This window comes from Aedes aegypti, chromosome 2 (genome assembly GCF_002204515.2).
Source record: "Aedes aegypti strain LVP_AGWG chromosome 2, AaegL5.0 Primary Assembly, whole genome shotgun sequence".
In the NCBI taxonomy this organism is placed as follows: domain Eukaryota; kingdom Metazoa; phylum Arthropoda; class Insecta; order Diptera; family Culicidae; genus Aedes; species Aedes aegypti.
Genome location: NC_035108.1, coordinates 33,510,051 through 33,518,125, shown reverse-complemented (window position 1 = coordinate 33,518,125; position 8,075 = coordinate 33,510,051).

Here is an 8,075-nt window from a genome sequence, read left to right as displayed (position 1 = left end):
AGCTGTGTTGGACGCTTCTTCCTGGTTGTCGACTCGCCATTTTGCAACCTAATAATTAAAAAATATAATGCTGCCTTGGGGAACTGCAGCTCCTACAGAAGTTTTTCAGACTTGGAGCTCTGATACCTAACCCGAAGTGTGCGATTTGGCTGTTAACTTAGTAATATTTTAACAATGTATGTTGGAAAATTGAAGTTCTTTTTTTTAATTTTACAATCAAGCCTTCATGCCAAACAGTGTCGAATGCTTTTTCTTTCTCTAAAAGAGGTGGACCAGAGAAATAGCCAGTAGAATCAAATTCTTTACACGTAAAAGTTGATGAGTGATTGAAATGTCGGAATCCAAACAGCAACAATTGAATTTTCGTTGATGTGGATAATCATTCTGTTCCAAATGTCCTTGTCAAAAAGTTCACTGATGGAGGAGAGCAAGCTGATTGAACGATAACTGGGAGCTTCTGCAGGATTTCTGTTCGGTTTTAAAAGTGGTTCAGCCTTCGCAGTTCTCTATTTGTCGGGAAAATATGCCTACTTAAAACTTATGTATTATTGCCTACTTGAAACGACTCGAATGGTCATTCGTAGTCTGTTACTGTATTGTTATTTCAACATCTAACAATCTTTGATTTACATCAAATTTAGTTACTAAATCGTTTTAGAAAAATATGTCGTGTTTTTTTCCTAAATCTTGGTGTTCTTTTCTGATCGGGAACTGCACCAGGAACTTTGGTTGCTTGCGCTCGTATGTGGTTCGGTTTCGGGTCCCGTACCTGCGTACAGATGAAGCGTTCCGTGAGGGGGTTAGATTTTTCGGAATTTCTACCGGGCAGCCACCTTTCTGTGAGAGACGACGTGGAGCAGCCATCCTAATCAACGACCAGCGGCTAAATGGTGGTTTCCCGATCAGAAAGGAATAACACGACTACAACAACCTGAGATATTATTTCAAAATATGGTTTACAACAGACTATGTTAAAAATTATAGCCAGATAGGTGTAAAAAAAAATAACAAAGGAAATTATATCAAAATTATATCAAAATTATTACAGGTCTAGATATACTTTTACTTAAATCATAACAAATTGAGACATATTAATTAAGATTGAACTGATTAATTATAACAAAAGCTGCTGTAAATGAAATGTACAATTTCAATATGAAGTTGTACCGAATGGCCTCCTCACATGGCATACGTTGTTATATATAACAACTTTTTATATAAATTACTTATAATAAACCTTCGAGCTGTTTAGTAGAATACCTATAAGTAGCTTAAAAAACCGAACAAGACTCGAGTCTTGTACACGACACTGAAGACGGCCTTACAGTTGAGGTCGAAATACGCGTATCTGTCAAAGGATACAAACTCTAGTGGAATTAAATGGTATAGTTCTAAATTCGGTGTTTTAAATCTACTTATAAATTAGTTATTTTCCTTTTATACAATTCCAATCGGGTCGAGGGTGGACAAACGGTGCCGCTGGGGCGTAATAAGCGTAAACGAGTGTGTGATTCGAAGAGATGTTGCCTGATGGTTGATGGCTGCAAACGCATTTGTATTCGACCAGGTGGAAGTGGCTCTTTTTCACGCTTTTGATGTTGGCAAACTTTTAGAGGGTTTAATTAAAATATTTTAAATACACACCGTTTGCGAGGGAACAAGCGACCAGCCCGTAGCCGTTGGTGTTTGTTGGTGGTTTGCAGCGATGCAGGATGCAGTGCTTAAATGCAGTTGAGGTTGTTGCTACTGTGATAGAGTAGGTGTGCGAATTAGATGAGGGCGTGGGTGGATACAGGGATGAAAGATAACTCGATTTAATATCATGTAGGTTCATTTTTTTAGAAACTTATTTTCATCGAGTGTTTGATATTCTGCGCAGGACGAAAATGCAGCCTACCGAGAAAAAACTTTTCCGAACCGAAATTGAGAAGCTTTTTAAACCCCTAAGGGCCTCGCCCAACTCCACCCATGCTCAAGTAACGCCCAGATCGGACTTTGGGGATATTGTTGTTCGGATGTGGAAAAAGTTTAATACTCTTTTCCGCTTTCCGATTGCCACCTACATCATTCCACTTATGCACGCCAGGCAACATATGCAGTTTGTGCATGGTTGCGAATTGATTTAAAATACTTTCGTGTGACTTTTGGCCCTTTTCTTCCGTTTGCTCATGTTCATATCGGAGCACACATAGCGTGTGCCAATGCAATGAATGGTAGGTACGCAAACACAACCCGTTTGGGATTAGCAGCAATGTTGAACGGTCATGTGAGAAATGGCCACAAGGATGGATTACCGAATGAGAGATGGCGTTATGGTTGGACGGAATAAATAGCCAACTAAAGGGCTACACCAGAGGGAAAACAAAACGCAGTCGTTAGTTGAAAGTTTTTTTTTGACAAATGGCTTGTTAGATTTAATGTGAAAAGCGGGCGCGAGCGATTCGTGTGTTAACCCTTTCAGGACGGATTGGGCATATTGACACAGTTTCTATGTTTGGCAGTATAAAATCAAGGACGAAAAATAGCTGCACATTTTCATCTTCGATGTTGTGCCTTAAGTTTTTCTCTATGCAGCAAAAATATAGGCAAGCAAGTTTTGCTATATCTGAAATGATTTTCTTCTTTCTAGCGTAACGTGCTTACTGGGACAGAGCCTGCTCTTCAGCTCCAGTATTCCTTCAGATATTTTTCAGCCTATGGTCACATTTTTGCATGAGTATTTGCAATTCAACGCGATTTTTTCAGCCACAGCGACAGCGATTCCGTCGTTGTGTCGCTGCAAGCACTCGCGACAAAAACCGCAGCGAAATTGCGCCTCCGTGGCTTAGGCATGCTCATAAAACTCTGCATGCAGCGAAACATCAGCGAAATTGTGGTGATTGTTTGTCGCTGCCTTGATTTGGAAGAGCCTTATACCATGTGGCGAACACGAAGATACTTCAGGCCCTGAGAAGTCGAAAAAAATTCCAACTAGAAAAGATCTTCGACCGGTAGGAATCGAACGCATGACCCTCAGTTTGGTCTGGACAAATAGCTGCGCGTTTGCCACTACGGCTATCTGGGTCCCCTGAAATGTAAATATATCAAAAAGGATCTATGACAAAAGGTCGAAAGACAAAAGGTATAAAAATAAAAAGAAGGGACAAAAGGTCGAAAATCTATTTTCAAAGAAGGAACAATCCCGCCAAGCAAACATTTTTCGACCTTTTTGTCCTTTCGACCTTTTGTCATCTCGACGTTTCATCTTTCGACATTTTGTCCCATCAAAAAACTAAGTATTTGAATCCGGATTCATATTTTAATAATGTTCCGTAATAGTACTTGTAGTCATGTGAGGATGTAATGCCCAGAAGTAGAAAAAGAAGTGTGTATGCATTTCAGTAGCGCAACCAGGATTTGGCTGACAAAACGGAATTCAAAGCGGTTCTATCCCGTAAGGTCGAAAGGGTCGTAAGGCCGAAAGGGTCATTAGGCCGAAAATGACCGATAGTTCTAATTAACTGCAAGGTTGAATGGGTAACTAACAGGGATAGGTCAGAACAATTTGCATTACCTAGAAGCTGCCAAATGAATTTTCAGGTCGAATGGCCAGAATAATTTGCCTACCTAGAAACCCTCAATATCCGCTGTAATATATACATAAAAAGAACAGCTTTTGATTAAAAGAAGGAGAAAGCACTGATGAATGTGAAAGCCATTTGAAAAAGTAGTAAATGATCAAATGTTATTTCGGCCTAACGGCCCTTTCGGCCGAACGAACCTTTCGGCCTAACGGCATTCGACCTAACGACCTGCACCCCTCCATAGACAATAATCAAATTTCAAGCTATTTTATTCGGCCATAATAAGTATCCAGAAGTGTTTATAGATGGCATCTACTATTGCAACGAGCATTTGTAAGCTATACAAAGCATCAAAACTTGTACAACAAGCGTCAAAAGTGACAGTTGTTGAAGTAGCTAAAAAACTGAATTTTGTAGCATGTTATTAACATTCTTTTCAACTTGCAAGGAATGGTGAAACCAATCAAAATCGTGAGGAGAACTTAGTTGAAGGTTGGTAAAGTATATTTGATGGGAAAAGAACATTATTTTGACTTTGAATATAAATAATTGGTACTTTGAATTGGTTATGAAATCAATCTTATGAAATACCGACGTGTAACTTTGATAATCGATTTAAAAAAAAAGTTTTACCGTTTTCCAACCTGAATCATGTTTCTTAGTGCGTTCATTAAGAGTTCTAATAAATCAGCTGCAGCTACCTGCAACTCTGTGGCAGGTACGAAGATACTCTACGCGCAGGAGCGGTGCAATTAAAATTAATTCCTGTAAGCTAAGTCTGCTGAAAAGTTAGGCATTTACCGCTACGGCTATATGGCCCTTCCAAACATAAAATTATTATATTGGAAAATGATAATTAAGGGATCGGCATCATTCGATAAGTCATAATTCAAGTGTTTTTATTTATAAGTAAGAACACATTTTATCGCTGACGAATTATAATTTATGATAACAATCAAAATTTTGGGACCGGTTCCAATATGTCTCCAGTAAATCCTCCCGGAAAACTTCCAGATTTTTTTTTTTAATTCTTCTAGAAATATCTCCAGAGATTTTTCTAGAGATTTTTCCAGGAACAATACTTTCTACCGCAATCCCTACTGCTGTTTCTAAAGGGCTTTGTCAGGTTTGTCAGAGATTGCTTCAGGAAGAACTTTGGATCGTCATGAGATAATTTTGGCCTGTTCTGATATAAATACCATCAGTTGTTCCTCTAGGGGTTCCTCTAGGGGTTCAAGGAATTTTTGTAGGGATATTGCTGCAGGGAATCATTTATTGAGAGATTTCACAAGAAGTTCATGCAAGAATATCTTCAGAGTTTCCTTTATAGATTCCTCCAGTAAAATCTTCTTTAGATTTTTCCAGGAATTTCTCCAAGGATTCTTCTATAACCTGTTTCAGGAAATTCTTCCAGGAAAACTCTGATTTTTTACACAGATTTAACAAGGAGTTTTCCATGAGATTTCTCATGGTATTTCTTCAGAGAATTCTCGAAAAAATCTTTCAGAGACTTCTCAAGGATTTTTAGGAAAGTCTCTAAAAAGATTCTTGCAAAGATATGTTCAATATATTCTTCAGGAAATAATCCAGTAGTTCAACTAGAAAAATCTCTCCAAGGATTACGCAATATCTTTAGTGATTTTCCCAGAGTTGACTTCGAGAACTCCTCCACAGTCACACGTTCCAGGGATTTCATCAGAAATTCCTTCAGGCGTTCTACATTTCACAAATTTCTCAAGGGATTCTACAAGAATATAATACAAGAGTTCTTCCATAGCTACCATCAGGAAAATCATTACATGACTTGGGTACTACAAGATTTTTTTTCCAAATAATCCTGCAAGGATTTCCCACAGATTTCTCGAGAGATTCGTACTGGGACTTTAAAATAAATATCCAGGAATTTCTCCAAGAGTTGGAATGCTTCCAGAGATTCTTCCATGAATTCTCACAATAATTTTATCAGAAATTACCAAAAAAAATTCTCTAGAAATTATATTAGAAAGTGTCTACAAAATTCCCCCAATAAAATCATTATTTCTTAGGGGCTTTTCTTAGCCGAGTGGTTAGAGTCCGCGGCTACAAAGCAAAGCCATGCTAAAGGTGCCTGGGTTTGATTTCCGGTCGGTCCAGGATCTTTTCATAATGGAAATTTCTTTGACTTCCCTGGGCATAGAGTATCATCGTACCTGCCACATGATATACGAATGCGAAAATGGCAACTTTGGCAATGAAAGCTCTCAGTTAATAATTATGGAAGTGCTCATTGAACACTAAACCGAGAAGCAGGCTCTGTCCCAGTGAGGATGTAATGCCAAGAAGAAAAGTACTATGTTTCCTTTTGGAAGATCTCTTTATGGATTCCTCTAGAGATTTCACCAGGGATTTCTACAGAAGTTTCTCCATCGATTCTTCCAAGGATAATTACAGGGTTGCCTTCAGAAAAATCTCTACAGGGGGTTTTACCGGGATTTTCCTAGGGATTCCACCAGCAAAATATCTACAGTGGTTCTTTCTGGGATATCTCCAAAGATTCTCCAGGGATTCTTCTAGAAATGTTTGCAGGAATTCTTCAGTACTTAACTTAGATAACCCTTACTACAGAGGATTCTCCAGTGACTCCTCCAGGGATAACTCTAAAAAAACGTCTAGAGGGATTGCTGCAAAGAGATTTCTCTAGATTTTGTTCAGGAATTCCTCCAACGATTGCTCCAAAAAATCGCTTATGGTTTCCTCTAGAAATTGTTGTAGGGATGAGCTGGTAGAGACTCGACTGTAAATTTGCTTTTTTTTGTTAAGAAAAAATATATATATATCAGGGATTTCTTCAGGAATTCTTTCAGAGATTTAGATTCCCTCCATAGATTTTTCCGAGTGGTTCCTTCAGAGTTTGCCCCAGGAATCTCTCCAGGAAGTTTTCCAGAGATTTTTCAAAACAAATTTCTCAGTAAAAAAATTCCTAAAAAAAGGCGATTGAAATCCTGCAGAACTTCTTATTCTTTTCGATAAATTTTCAAAGAGAATCCCTGATGGTTTACCTTGAAAAATCATTAGAATAATTCATGCACCGATTTTCCTGGGTGAATTCCTGAATATGAATGTGCCAGTTCTTTCTGAAACAAGTTCCAGGTGTCCATTGTGCCTAAAAGACCATACTCATAAAAAATACCTTGAGTACTATTCTTAAGGTCCATATCATTCATATTAGCATTAGCATTAAACCTTTCGCACAAATTCGTAGGTGGTACAGTCCTGGCCCTTTGTATGAGGGTTGCCGCCTTCCCGTCCGTTACCAAAGTCAGAAATTTGGGACTAACCCCTAACTCTTAGACAAGATTGACGCATCTTCCAACAGTCGAGAGCTGTCCTGGCCACTTCCTTGCGAAAGCTGGGGAATGGGAAAAGATGATTGATTGAACACCTACTTAAGAAAGATGCATAGAACTCTACGACCTCTCATATAGGGTGTCCCAGAAAGTATGGGCACGACTTGACCATACTGCCATTTCAAGACTAGTGAAGATTAAAATCTGATTTTTACACAGTTTTAGTATAAAAAAATGTGTATTTTTAACGCTTTGTAATTGAATCACATCGCCAGTAATGTAACAAGTTGCCTCAAAAGTTTATGTGAAAAAGCATATTTTTTAGGGATTTTTCCCTGATGTCTGTTAGGTGGGTTGCGCATCTGAAAAGTTTGGGAACCTGTGGGGTATACGCAACGAGGTGCGCATACCGTTCATGTTTTGTGGGTGTGTTCGTATGGCTCACAACGCTGCTAGACTTCCCGCTGTTTGAGTGTTGAAAAGCAACAGCATATGCTGCCTGGCTTGGCCCGCGTTTTCGACCTGCACTATTTCGGCCGGCCCGCGTGAGAGATGATTGTTAGGCGAGCTTTGTTTGTAATTGACAGCCGTACACCCACCCTGGATAGCTTAGCCTGCTATACTCAACGTATAAGGGCATTATGGATCTACTTGGATATGTTATGATCAATTGGAACATCTTGCAAGTTTTGGTGAGCTGATAGATTTAATGAACCTTGGAACTTAGAAAAAATGCAAAACCTAATATATCTTATTTTATTCCATATAGGGAAAGTGTACCAGTTATGGCTATAGTGGTTCCCTATTTGGCCATACGTAAATTCTCGAAAACTTTCACATTTCAAATATTTTTGAATGCTTCAACAGCAAGATACAATTGATTTCGAACTACTAAGACACACAAAGTGATCAAAAAATTGAAAACAATTGAATTATCATGCATAGGGAAATAGGGAACCATTATGTCCATAACTGTACACCTACCCTAGTATTATAAGTCTTGTAATCACATACTAATGTAACAAGGATTTGTTATTGAACGAAATGAAAACCTCTCCAGTCTTTGGTACCCTAATGGATTGAAGAATTTAAATTTCTAAATAATTAGGAGAGCCTACAATATCTTGATTACTAATTATGCTTATAAAATTTTGAATTTGATGTTTTATTGACTTCATTAACATAC